The 13,937-nt window shown below is 48.4% G+C and overlaps 1 protein-coding gene and 1 long non-coding RNA gene across 7 annotated transcripts in view; one reads left to right on the top strand and one right to left on the bottom strand.

Annotated features, from left to right (window-relative positions):
• ACTN4 (actinin alpha 4) overlaps window positions 1-13,937 on the bottom strand; it is a 73,030-nt gene that overhangs the window by 39,387 nt on the left and 19,706 nt on the right. The window lies entirely within an intron of this gene.
• LOC112645515 (uncharacterized) overlaps window positions 36-13,937 on the top strand; it is a 30,816-nt gene continuing 16,914 nt past the window's right edge. The window contains exons 1-4 of one of the 2 annotated variants that reach the window (XR_003127106.3): window positions 36-1,435; window positions 1,672-1,938; window positions 12,944-12,976; window positions 13,102-13,239. This is a non-coding gene — a long non-coding RNA (uncharacterized LOC112645515). Of the gene's footprint in view, window positions 1,436-1,671; window positions 11,117-12,943; window positions 12,977-13,101; window positions 13,240-13,937 lie in introns of those variants that run through there. The other variant, XR_007410609.1, reaches the window with a different exon arrangement.

Raw genomic sequence — 13,937 nt, forward strand, 5'->3', positions numbered from 1 at the left:
GCTTACCTAGGTAACAGGCATTTGGTACTGGGGGAGAAAAAGCAAGAGGGGGCATTGAGCAGACTCCAGTCTCATTCAGGCAAGTGCTACTTCTGCCCTGAGCCACCAAGGCCCAGCCCAGAAACTCCCGACAGAACTGAGAAGTGAAAAGGCAGGTGGCATGTGGAGGCAGGGCAAATACCACCATTTCTCCCTCTGTTCATCCTCTAGCAGACAGCCTGATTCCTGCTGGAACTTACATGATCCACAAACTGGGCTGTGGTAGGGGAAGGGTAATTATGCCAGGCCTACAAGCGATTTCTAACAGTGGGGCAGATTTTGCTTTTGACAACTACAACTCCTCCTTGGTGATTCTTTCCTTTTTCTTGTTTTGGGACATTCTGATTTAATGGTCCACCAATCAGGTCAGAAACCTTTTCCTACTCCAGTGAAAGCTGGGAGGGGTGTCTGGGGACGGGTGACATGACTAGGGCAGAACTTAGTTGGTCTAGAAGTCTGTGCTCTTGACGACTAGAGCCTGGGGCAACACTCAAGACATAAATTTGTTTCAGATGTACTCTGTCCCACTGGCTTCCCACTCAGAGCCCGGGAGTAAGATGATCCCTTCGAGAAGAAGGGTGAGTTCAGAGGCCAAGAGAATATAGGGCATTTATCTGCATGATCAATTCCTCTCATCCCTGAGTGGACCAGCACTGGCAGGGGGCCCAAGGAGGTGCTGAGTACTCATCAGCCTGCCCACCCTCTGCTGAGGCTCAGTGCAACTCCTCTTTGGAGCTGGCACCGAGCAGGGGCTCAGTGAATACTGGGTGAGGGAGTGAATGAATCCATCGTCAATCTGGGAGGTGCCTCAGACCCAACATTCCTGGCTTAGAGTTCGGAGTTTGCCAAGAGGTAATTGGTGGTGTTCAGAGTTATCCACTCTAGCCCTTAGCCTCGTGTAAGCAGGCTCTGGGGGTCTTTTTCCTTTGCTATTTTCACTCTGTCTTAGATCCCTTGAACACAAAAGGACAGTATCAACAGTGTCTTGAAAGGATTTAAAAAAAAAAAGAAAAACCAAAATAACGTTCTATAGCCAAAGGGTAATTACAGGATTGGGAGGAACCAGTCGAGAGAGAGAGAGAGAGAGAGAGAGAGAGAGAGAGAGAGAGAGTGAAACCTCTGACTCATAATCGCTCCATTAAAAATGGTGAAACCGTCTGCCCTGGCAGAGTGACAGGGCTAGGCTCCCACTCCGGCTCGCCCCACCTACAGGCCTTCCTGGGGCTGGTACTAAGGCCTGGCCAAACCACAGAGCAGTCATAAGGGGCAACTGTCTCCAGGAGCAGTGTGACGTCAGCGAAGGAGGAGGCCCCTGCTGCTCTCAGGGGTAGATCTGACTCCTGGCCCAGTCAGGACAGAGGAGTGGCTTTGTGCGTGTGTGTTGGGAAGCGCAGAGGTAATGGACCGCCGTCGTGAAGGTGTGGGGTCAAGTCTTCCAGGGAGGACTCAAGTGCTCCAGCTCTCTCTGACCCATTAGTGCTGCTATGGAGCTGAGTTTTCAAAGAGAGCAAGAGGTGTTTTTATGACTGGGTGGGGTATGAGGTTTCCCCTAATCTAACTGTACAAATGACTCACATTTATTGAACACTTAATGCTTACCAGAATTTGTTCTGAGTGCTCTATATTTTACAGATAAGGCTCCAAAAGCTGAAGCAATCTGCCCATGGTCACACAGCTGGAAGGTGTCAGAGCTGGGATCCACACGTCTCCTAATCAACCTCAAGTCTGACCAAGACTGCTTTGTTTGTGGATCTTGCTGTCAGACACCACGTAAGGTGCCTCCTGTAGTTTTTCTCACCTGACCCATTCTAAGGAAGACACAAAACCAAGTGCAGTCCCAGAGGCCCTTGGCCAATTCCATCCACCATAAGCACCGCAGGCCTCGCGCTGGGCTGCAGGGTGAGTCATGGGAGAGGGAGGGCAAGTCAGGTGACCCAACGAGAATCAGAGCTATGCTGAGGTGGCCTGGTTACCTTGACATTCCTGTGATTCTGCCAAGGTAAAAAGTAACCTGAGGAGTTTGCCTTATATGGGCACAATGACAGATTTCAACACAATGTGTTAACTGACCCTGCATCAAATCTGTTCCCGGATTGCACAGGAGAGGCTTGATAAAGCTCTGAAAGTATAGGAAATAACAATTTATGACAGGCTATCACTGGTGACTCATAAAACAAAGGTGCAGCCCAACTGCCATTGTGTGCCCTTTAGAGAAGTGGGGGAAGGTTGGTGGCTCCCAGGCCAAGTGGCTCTATCACTCTCCTTCTCACACGTGGCAGGGGAGGCCTGGCTTAGACCCCTCCCTCTGTTCACAGGGCCTGGTTCAGCGCAGGGCCTGGAGGAAATTGATTTCAGGCTGGAGCAGAACAGCCAGTCCTCTATGGGTTCAGAGAGCCCCAACCACCTGCTCTGTCTCAGAGGAGTTCAAAAAGGAGAAACAGGAGCTGTACTGGGAGGCACAGCCTTTCAGGTCCACAGAGAACAAAATGGCTAGGTGTCAGTTCCCTGACACTGCCTGAGAACCAAAGAAGGTGACTGACTAGGCCTTCCAGGATTCCAGAGTCATTCATTCCAGGCTGGACCCAAAATGCTGGTATCAGACAACCCCCCTCCTGGGCAGCCCCTAGCCCCTACCCCCCCACCCCCCAAGAAGAAGACACTGCTCTGAGCCCCAACCAAACTGCAATCATTCATTCTAATTTTCAAATTATTGGGCATCTATGACACACCACCTACTATTCTGAGCACTGGGATTAAACAAGGCCAACAAGAGTGGAGAAGTGGACAAGGAGTGATTTTCAAACAGCTATCCCAAAAGAGCTCTGCCTTGAGGGGTGCCAGTGATGAGGGCAGGTGCCCCCTACTCAAATTAACCCTCAGCAGCTCTTTTTGTCTATTTTATAAAAATGGCAGATACACAAGACTCAACTTGAAACACAGTTGTGCTGCTGAAAAATACCATGGCGTTAAGTCTCAAATCCTCCATGTGAAATCTATTCCAAGTGGCTGTGGCCCTTCCACGGTAGCCGCTACATCCCACCGGATCGAGTATGAGTGTAAGACAGGGCTCTGTGGAGCTCTGGAAGGGGAAAGGGGGGTTTCTGGTGCCACTGACGTGAATTCCCTTCCCTTCCCTGCTAAAGCCTTTGATCCTCTCTGCTCCGTGGGTGGCAGGAGGCTGGAGAAGGCAGACACCACATGTGCTGCCATTCCAGTCTGAGATGGTGGAAGCCTGCTCCCTTCTGTAAGGTGGAGCAACAAACAAAGGGAAGATAAGAAGGCCTAGATCCCAAAGTTCCCTCAATGTCTGGCCTGGTGCCCACAGATAGAATTTGACGGGGAGGACGAGAGAAAGGCAGCCTGAATCCACAGCAGAGTTGCCGGAGCTGGCAGCCATTCTTCCTGGGGGGAGCAAACCCTTGCCGTGAATTCTAACTTCCACAGCATACTCTCCTCTCGAACAAGAAAACTACAGGCAGGGCAGCCCCGGTGGCTCAGCGGTTTAGCGCCACCTTCGGCCCAGGACCTGGTCCTGGAGATTGAGTCCCACGTCGGGCTCCCTGCGGGCTCCCTGCGTGGAGCCCGTTTCTCCCTCTGCCTGTGTCTTGGCCTCTCTCTCTGTGTCTCTCATGAATAAATAAATACAATCTTTAAAAAAAAGGAAGGAAGGAAGGAAGGAAGGAAGGAAGGGAGGAAGGAAGGAAGAGAGAGAGAGAGAGAGAGAAAGAAAGAAAGAAAGAAAGAAAGAAAGAAAGAAAGAAAGAAAGAAAGAAAGAAAGAAGAAAGAAAAAGAAAACGACAGGCAGAGGGGATGAAAAATCCTCAAGTTTCTTTCACTAAACAACTACTAAGGTAAAACTGGCCTGCAGGTTACTTTCCCATCTCCTGGAAGAGCTGAGATTCAGGACAAGTAAAGAGAATCACAAGCAAGAGTCTGGGGAGACCTACAGAACCTGACAGCTCTACCCCTCAAGGAGTGTGCGGTCGGGCTGGAGAGGGACACTATAGGCTGGGCAGTGTGATCGGAGTACAGTAGAGGTCAGGCGACACCCAATCCAGGCTGTGAAAGAGGAGCAGTGTTCTGATAGGGGATGACCTGGGAAGAAGGTCATTCCATGTGGTGGAAACATCAAGAGCGTAAAAAACAATGGGCAGATGTCCAGGGACCCCTGAGAAGTGGGAGGAGATGGGGCCAGAAGGCAGAGAGGTTGAAGAACTCCAAAATTATTCTTTGGGCCATGAGGGGCAGGTTTCTTTGTGACCTGATTAGATATGAGTCTCAGAAAGATAACGTTCACAGGGCTAACACGCGATGAAGCAGGGGCCTGGAGTGAAGACAGCTGGGAGACTGCTGAGGAGACTTGGGCACACAAGCATTAACTCACGGAGGTCTCACAACAGCCCCTGGACGCAGGCACTATCCTCACAGAGGGGTTAAGGCATTTCACCGGAGCCACACAGTGAATGGCAGCACTGCAGCCGCACCCAGACAGTCTGACTGGAATGTGCACCCTGAAGCAGCCCATGTGTGGACCCGAGCTAGGGCACCAGTAGTAGCAAAGGAAAGGAGGAAGGTGAGCATCTGCAGAGATACTTGAGAGACAGAAATGAGCAAACCTGGATGCCCCTCCAGGCAGGGTGAGAAGTCACAAGATGACTCCCAGGCTTCTGAGCTGGATGTGACCCACGGGCAGGGCAATGGCCAACCCGGGCAGAAAAGCCCCAGAGGGAAGGGCCTGCAGATCGAGCGCGGTCTAGGCTATGCTGAAAGTGAATTATGTGCTGCACAAGCAGCCAGCACTCAGAAACTGAAGTCTAAAACTTGGCAGAAGGGTCACGTTTTCCCTTGGTCACTCATTTAAACATCTCCTGAGCTGCTCCCATGGCCGGGAGTGGTACTGGTGCCCAGCATTCAGGGAGAGGTAAGGCCACATTCCTCCATGAAAGACCTCAGAGCCTAACAGGTGACAGTGATACGTGAGCAAACCATTGCATGGGAGAATAATGTGTATGTTGGGACTTGAGACACGGGAGTCCTGCACAGGGCGGTAAGACCAGAGGCCAGGGAGGATAAATTCCTCCAGGGAGGGGAGCCTGGGTGGCTCAGTAGGTTAAGTGTCTGCCTTCAGCTCAGGTTGGGATCCTCAGGTCCTGAGATCAAGCCCCAAGTCAGGCTTCCTGCTCAGCGGGGAGCCTGCTTCTCCCTCTGCCCCTGCCCCTGCCTGTGCTCTCTCTCTCTCTAATAAATAAATAAAATCTTAAAAATCCTCCAGGGAAAAGGACACACATTTAAGAGGTGGGTAGAGGGAAAGGAGCCAGAGACGAGGATGAGAGGAAGTCAAGAAATAGAGAGACAGTAATGTCAAGGAAGGCAAAGGGGAGGAGTTTCTGGTTTTTTCTTAAGGCAATGTCAGAAGCATCAAGTGTGACAGGGTGTGGTGTGGTTATACTGAAAACATACATCCGTATCAGTTAAACATAAGGCGCATTTATGGGTGATGTCTGGAGTTGTCTTTAAAATACTCTAAAGTGGAGTGTTGGACGGTGCTGAAAACAAGTTTGGCAAAATGATAATTGCTCCTGCTGGGTGATGGGTACATACGGATTCTGTTTGCAAATGTTCCTGTGTGTGTGTGTGTGTGTGTGTGTGTGTGTATTGAAAGGATCATGCACTGCATAGATGTTGAGAAAGGAGGGCAGCCACCACCACCTGTATCCCCAGCACTTAACACAGTGCCTGGTGCAGGGGAAGCGCCAAATCCATCCCCTCTTGGGGGTAGAAATTAGCCAGTCTCTAGAGATTGCCAAGAGAGCAGCCGAGGCCCAGAAATGTATATGGGAAGTGAGAAAACAGAATCAGCAAGCAAAGGCTTACACATTTTTAAAATCACCAAGGCCAATATCCAAGCCCACTTCTTTTTCCCAGGACAGAACCATCCAGCACCATTCTATTTTCCTATGAGAGAGACACAGAGTCCACTGCCCCCAGCTTTGGTTTCCCACTAAGTTCCCTGGGCTCCTCTCCTCTCACTATACCCAGCAAAGGCTGCTGGGGCAAATGGGCCCTTTTCAGAGGCATATCAGAGCACACCTCACTATCGTCAAACGAACAATCTCTTTTCTCCTCTCCTGCAGAACAAAGTTGTATTTAGAAGGAAAAACAGTCTCAGGTTTTGTGTCCCAAACAGAGAGAAGGTCCCAGGGGCACAGACTCGGAACAGAGAGTGGCTGCTCCCCCAGCATCGCTCTCGTGGACAGTGAGGGAGGTGTGGAGGGATGAGGCAGACAAAGCCCAAGGCCAGGCCTGACAGCAGACACAGGGCAGACTGTCATTCTGAGTCCCATGGCCTGGAGAGCAACGAGGAGCTATCGAATTCTGCTCAACCACACCATGTAGCCTATCTTTCTCTAGATTTTCCGTGGTTTGGGCTTCTCTGCCAATGCCCCATAAATAACAATGGCCACCAAAGATAGCCCGACTGAGCTTCCTTTCCTGGTCCTGCATGTCTCCAGGCTCAGCTCAGGATGTGGAGATGAGTGGGCTGCCCCAGACCACGGTACAATAACGAGCTGGGTTTCAGGAAGGTGGACAGCCTGCTAAAACATGGGCTACGTTTTGATTTTTCCAGCTATCCCTAGAAACAAGACACTTCGCTCTCTTACCATATGAGTTAATTTGACTTATAGGTAGCAATTTCTGTATAAAAGGATGAAGTTTAAATAAAGAAAAAAAAAAAAAAAGACAGGTCTTCCTGCATTTAGCCACCTGTGTCATTTTGAAGGCAGGGGCCTTCCTCTTGTCCTAATCACCGTTGTGTCCCGCTGCTGAGACCCGTGCCTGGCACACAACGTGCGGACATCTAACTTGTTAAATATTTGCACAGAATAGGATTCTGTTCTAACTATGATTTCCCTCCTTTCCCCACTCGAAAAGCATCCTATTTGTGCCTCATCACTACAGGCATTGATGTACAACTCTGTGAGGACAGCTGGCTACCCTACTGGGGCTGGAAGTGACCCAAGGGAGGACTTCTTAGGACGTTCCAGAGCGCAGAGCTTAACAGAGAGGCCGCGTTTAGATGGGATTCAACTGGCCTGCAGAGACGGCCTGGTTCTGGAGAGTGACAGTGCCTTCTCAGAGGAGGGCCTGTGGACACTCAATCTCTACTCTTAACATCAAGGAGAGACACACAAGTGATGGATGGAGAAGTGGCAGGTCCATTCTACCTGCTTGATTGGCTATTTCTGCATTCATCCAATAAATATTTATTTACGGAACACTTGTATCTGCCAGACATGTGATGGCATCACGCTAAGGACACAGCCATGGACAGAACGGATTCAGTTTCTGTTCTCAAGGCCTTCACAGTCTCATGGTGAGCAGAGAAAGCAAAGGATGGTTCCAATTAAAAGGAGAAATAGAGATGACAGACATGCCCCTAAGAAAGGTACTGAACCTTAGGCTAGAGGGGTCAGGTAGGATTTCTCTGCAAAGAAGAGTATAAACTCAGATCTAATGAATGAGCAGGAGCTGGGATTGCTAGGGATTTGGCAGCAGGAGGGGATGGAAAGGATTCCACAAATAGGAAAGAGCATGGAGCAGAGGCAGCTGGTGTGCCTGGAGCACAGTGATAGGATGGGAAGGGGTGAGAAGATCCTGCAGGGCCCAGGGGACTTCCAGATTTGATCCCAAGGGCAAGGGTTATCAATCAAGATTTCAAGCAGAATATTCTCTGGCTCCCAAGTAGAGAAAATGGAGGGGAGAGGGCCCAGGGTTGCTGCTCAAACTTCAGCATCGGCACCTGGCCATGCTGGTGCCACAGAAGCTGGGGCACCTGGTTATGCTCCTGCAAAGGGACAATGAGGCTGCTTCAGGAGAGCCAGGCGGACCTCAGGGCTTCCTGAGATGAAAAGCTACAGCTCGGGCCTTTCCGGGCCTGTCTGTAGTAAAGAGCAGAAGGGCTGCCTGTTTACCTTCCACATCCGGCCACAGTTGCCCTGCCTGGGTGGAAGGCTTCCCAGAGGGAAGGACGCATGTGGTGCTCTGTAGGACACATAATACCTCATCTAGCTTCCTCAGAGCCCTGGGGGGGCCCACCTGCCTCCCTCAGAAAAGTCTACAGCCCCCTCACAGGACACTGCTATACAAAGCGCTCATTCTCTCCCGCCTTGGTTTTCTCACCCAGCAATACTGAGTCTGCCCCTGAGCCACAGAGGCTCCATCCACCATGCCAGGTCTGAGATAATCAGAATGAATAATAGATTGGTACCTCTTTCTGGGAATCTCACTTCCGCTTCAATGAAGACCCCTTCAATGCTTAATGCTGACATCTAGCAACTGAACTTTCTAGAACTCAAGTGCAATCTTCAAAGAGGAGCTGGCTTCAAGTTTAGACCTAAGACAGCACTCTTGCCTGCAGTTCCCTAGTTGAACAGTTCCCAACCTCCTACCTCCAAAGGATCCTCCGTATCCAACAGGATGAGACCTCAGAAAGACTCCATCCCAACCCCCAAACCAGGAGACTGAGCAGTTATTAAAAGAGCCACCATGTACTGAACTCTACAATGTGCCAGACAAGTCCCACACCATCCCTCACTGGACTATTACAACCAGGACATAGATATGTTATTGAACCCATTCTATAGATGAGGAAGTTGACGCTTCCTTCCCCAAGGTGCCCTGGGCAGTAAGTACTGGGTGAGGACCAGACTGGAGCCTCTCTGGCTTCACAGCCTATGTTCATGCTACAGCCTCCAAGGCAAGAGAAAGCCTGAGAAGACACCAGGCCCAGCTTCAGCCTCTGTTTGGCACCGCTGTGGACCCTGGGAGTGCCCAATGTCCAGGGCCTGCTTTCACTTTGCTACAAGGCCTCTCAGCTAGGTGATATAGAGTTGGGCCAATCCAGCTGACCTATCATCAGGAAAGTCCATGACAGCAGCTGAAACATCTGCTCAGCACCCCATCAGCCAAGGGGCACATGAACATAAGATGGACTTGAACCCTTCATGGCTGCAGGCCTCACTGTTAGCCACTGTCAGCCATAAGGAACCTGGCTTAAGATGTTCGCAAAAGTCCTTTCTCTTGAGACATAGTTTTAGACTTATTAAAAACCAACAAAGCTGAAAAGGCAACACCCAAGTCAGGTTGGCTATAGTCTCACCATATGCTTTTCAGACCAGGATTAATTCTTTGGCTGGTTTTAGACCTTCAATTTCAAAAATATCTAGTTTGTGCTTGCCTGCAAAGGAATGTAGCTGGGCACCTCCCACCAGCAACACAGAAAACAACTCCTATTGCCATCACCTGGTTTGGCCAGAGAGCTAAGTCAACTCTTCAACATCACACCACCGTTTCAACAGTCCTGCTCTGTCAAATGCTTGTCTCCAATCTAAGGTGCTGAGGTGAAGGTGACATGCTCACAGACTCGCAGAACTCTAGGCTACTGAAGCAGGGCCATCACCAACTCTCTCCTCTCCCATTCCCCAGGACCCAAATCGTAGGTGCTCTGATGCCAACACATGCCTGAAGTCCATGAAGGATCACCAAGAGCACTTGAGTCTTACTCCTAGGCATATGAAGTCACAGAGAAGAGAACCAATCGCTCAGCCCTGACATGGGAGAAATAATCAGAAAGAGAAGAGCACGGTTTGATTCTTGGTTCTGCTGCTTATTGGCTGAGTGCCCGTGGGCAAGTACATAACCTCTGCAAATCTGTTCCCTCATCTGTAAGGTGGAAATAAAAACACAAGGCTGAAACCCTACATTTTTTGCAACATTATCGGTAACTGCCAACATTGGAAGCAACTCAAGTATTCATCAATAAATGAATGAATAAAGAAGATATGGTATATTTACACACATACATGCAGACAATGGAATGTTAGCCATAAAAAAGAGTAAGATCTTGTCATTTGTGATAACATGGATGAACCTAAAAGGGCCGATGCTAAGTGAAATAAGTCAGACTGAGAAAGACAAATATCCATTTATACAGGGAATCTGAAAAACTAAACAAATGAATAAACAGCAGAAACACACAAATGGTGGGAACTGAGGTTGTCAGAGGGGAGGTGTAGGAGGACAGGCAAAATGGTGAAGGGGAGTGGGTGATACAGGCTTCCAGTTAGGGAATGAATAAGTTATGGGGATAAAAGGTATAGCATAAGGAATATACTAAATGGTCCTGTAATAGTGTTGTGTGAGGACAGATGGTAGATAGACTTGTGGTGAGCACAGCATCATAATATACAGACTTGCCAATCACTACTGCTGTACACCTGAAACTAATGTAATATTGTGCATCAACTATACTTCTATTAAAAAACACAAACAGAGATCCCTGGGTGGCTCAGCGGTTTGGAGCCTGCCTTCGGCCCAGGGCTTGATCCTGTAGTCCCAGGAACGAGCCCCACGTTGGGCTCTCTGCCTGCTTCTCCCTCTGCCTGTGTCTCTGCCCCTTCTCTCTCTGTCTCTCATGAATAAATAAAATCTTTTAAAAAAAAAGGGGGGGGGGATCTCTGGTGGCTCAGCAGTTTAGCGCCTGCCTTCAGACCAGGGTGTGATCTGGAGTCCTGGGATTCAGTCCCACGTTGGGTTCCACGCATGGAGCCTGCTTCTCTCTCTGCCTGTGTCTCTGCCTCTCTCTCTCTCTGCATCTCTCATGAATAAATAAATAAAATCCTTTTTAAAAAAACAAACAAACCCACAAACAAGGGCACCTGGGTGGCTCAGTTGGTTAAGCACCTGACTCTTGGTTTCAGCTCAGGTCGTGATCTCAGGGTAGTGACTAGGGTCGTGACTGGGGGGGGGGGGGGGTCCACACTCAGCAGGGAGTCGGCTGTCCCTCTCCTTCCCCATCTGCCCCTCCCTCCCACTGCACCTCTGCTTGTGTGCGTGTGTGCACGTGTGTGTGTGCTCATGTGTGCATGCTCACCTGCATGCACACTCTCTCTCAAGTAAATAAGTAACTAAAATCTTAACAAAACAAAACATGCAGGGGTGTCTGGCTGGCTGGCTCAGTCAGAGGAACATGCGACTCTTGATCTTGGAGTTGTTAGTTCAAGCCCCATTTTGGTGTAGAGATTACTTAAAATCTTTAAAAAAAAAAAAAAACCCACACAAAAAATACACAAGGCTGATGTGACAATAAAACTAAGGAATAGATGGAAAAGTGCCATATGCTTTATGAGGTGTCATGGGATCTGTCCCAGCATCAAAAAAGGACATGTTTCCATGGTGTTCCACTTGACTGGGAGCCCTATGAGGGCAGGGCTGGTTCTGTTGGGGTTTTTCACAGCTGTATACTCAGAGCCCCCAAACAGTGACTGGCATGAAATATGTATTTATAGAATCAATGCTTTCTGATTGCATTTAGAATCAAACCCAAGATCCTGACCAGATGCACATCCAGGCCGCTGTCAACTTTCTGACCTCCTTTTGTACTCCCTTCCCCACTGGGCCCCAGCCACCCCAGTCCCATTCTCTCTCTTCCCACACTCTGCTCCCAGGCTGACTCCTGCGCACCATCCAAGTCTCCTTTCCCTGTCACCATCCCCTAATGACAGCGAATTCCCCCCTGCACCCTCTTAAAGGGATCTGCTTTTTCTTTATAAACGTGATCACATTTTGGAACACTAAGTATTTGGGATTTTTGTTGCTGCTTTGAAAGCCTATCTTCCCTACTGGGCTGTAAGCCTGATGAGGACAGGAAGGAATAGCTCATTTTACTCTTGCTTCTGGCACATACCGAATAAATGCTCAGCCTACGGTGAATGCGTAGACCACCTCATCTCCTTCATCAACCACAGTGGGATCAATTATCTAAAATGGGTGAGGAGGCTTCACTTTCTCTCTTTTTTTTTTCCCCAATGCATTGCTCTACCTCTCCTTTCTCCATAATTCATTTCCTTCCTCCTCTATTCATCCCAAATCCACCAAAAGGGACAGACAGAGATAAGAAAAACAAACACCCATGTATGGTCCAAATGGCTGGCAGCGGAACCCACTTAGAACTCCTACTTGGTCTCTAACCTCATGAACCTTGGCCTGACGATCTGTGGAGAGCTAGAACGTTATCACCCTCCTTGCTGTGGTAGTGTGAGAACCCCGCTGGACTGATGTGACGGGCCTACAAGGGTGACGAAGTCTCCTCCACCCAGCTGTTTTTCTGGGTGGAAAGTGCTTTCCCTCTCAGAGAGACTTTCCATCCATGGAGAGGCAGTGAGCAATGCAAAGCATTACAACCATTTTTCCTCCAGCTATTTCTAGGCACACAAATAACATGTAAGGACTCAAGGCCAGCTTGAGAAAACAATTGAGCCAGGAAATACTCAAGCCAGTGCGGAGGCAACAGAGCCCAAAAAAGTTAAGTTGAGGGCGATGGCTTTCTGGAGAGTTTCCTGGCTCTTCCCAGACAGAAGGTCCAAATTCAAAGTTCAACAAGGATCCTTTTCTGTGGGACCATTCATACAATTAACAGGAGCCTCGATTGGAGCTTAGAAAAAATTATGTGAATTTTTCAGGAATCCGCGTCAAAAAAATTTTTTCAAGTTAACAAATTTATTGCACACCAAGTACATCCCATTTTTCTGAAATCCATCAACCCTCATCAGTAATTAGTGCTGCATTGTGGTTTTTCTAAGAAAAGATCTTAGAATTGGTCTCTTTCACAAAATCTGGATTGCCAATATCTTCCAGAAGTCAAATTAAAGGGATCGTTCCTAAATGAGTATTTCTGTACACCTGCCACTTGGGTGCAAATTTTGAACTGGCAGCTAATTTTGAACGTTGGCATTGTTCACCAGGTTATTGTGTGTGCAAGAATAGCTGCCTTTGTATGTAAGTGTGGTTAGGGACCTTCTAAAACAAAAACAATAAAAACCTTTCTGCTATTTTTGTTCACAGAAACATGGAGCCAGATCCTAAAACATGTACATGGTGAGAATTTTGAGGAGCCAACTATTTGTTAGCTATGGTAAAGGGGGGGGGGTGTCCCAAAGATGGAACACCACAGATAAGGCAACCCGCTTTCACTGCCATTCATTTCAACCACCTTTTATCAGAGCTGTCAACAAGGAGCAAAAGAAAATGGATTTTCTCCTTCCTGGTAAGAGGATTAAGCAGTAGAAATCCAGTCAAGAGGAAAGAAGGAACTTCTGAAGGAAACTGCAGAGAGGATCAAGAGCATGCAAATGTTCAAGGTCAGAGGTCATAAATGGGTAGCTCTAGGGGCCATAAAGGCCCCATTTTGTTCAGCTTGCTAGTTGTTGTATTTTATTTATTTTATTTTATTTTATTTTATTTTATTTTATTTTAATTATTTTATTTTATTTTATTTTATTTTATTTTATTTTATTTTATTTTATTTTATTTTATTTATTTTTTAAGTTGAATTAATCGCCTCTTAAAACTCCATTCCAAATTTTTGGAACATGAAATCCCAGACACTCATTCCCACCTGGCCACAATCAGATGAAGCTGAACAGTGTCTGCCACAGCCCTACCCAGGCTACTTCACTGGTTTTTGTCACCTGCCTTATGGAATCCAGGACCACAGTCCCTCAGCTCCAGAAGAAAACCAGAAGCACTCACATCCATTCCCCTCACAATGGCCCAAGTGACAGGACTGCCCACCCAGGGTGACAAAACCACCCCCACTCAGCTTCCAGCTTCCTTTGGCCACCATCCCACTGCGCTATGCTCCCACAGACCCAGAGACAACCTGAAATCCCAGGTGGGAATGGAGGGTGTTCTGTGGTCCCCAAACTCCAGAATGGAAACATCAAATTCCCTGGGGGACCTCGAAGCCATTCTTTCCAGGCATTCTGACCAAATGGTGGGGCTGGGAGGCTGACATGGGGCAAAGGTATGGTCAGGAAAATGTTAGAAACAGGATATA

The sequence above is a fragment of the Canis lupus genome, chromosome 1 (genome assembly GCF_003254725.2).
Source record: "Canis lupus dingo isolate Sandy chromosome 1, ASM325472v2, whole genome shotgun sequence".
In the NCBI taxonomy this organism is placed as follows: domain Eukaryota; kingdom Metazoa; phylum Chordata; class Mammalia; order Carnivora; family Canidae; genus Canis; species Canis lupus.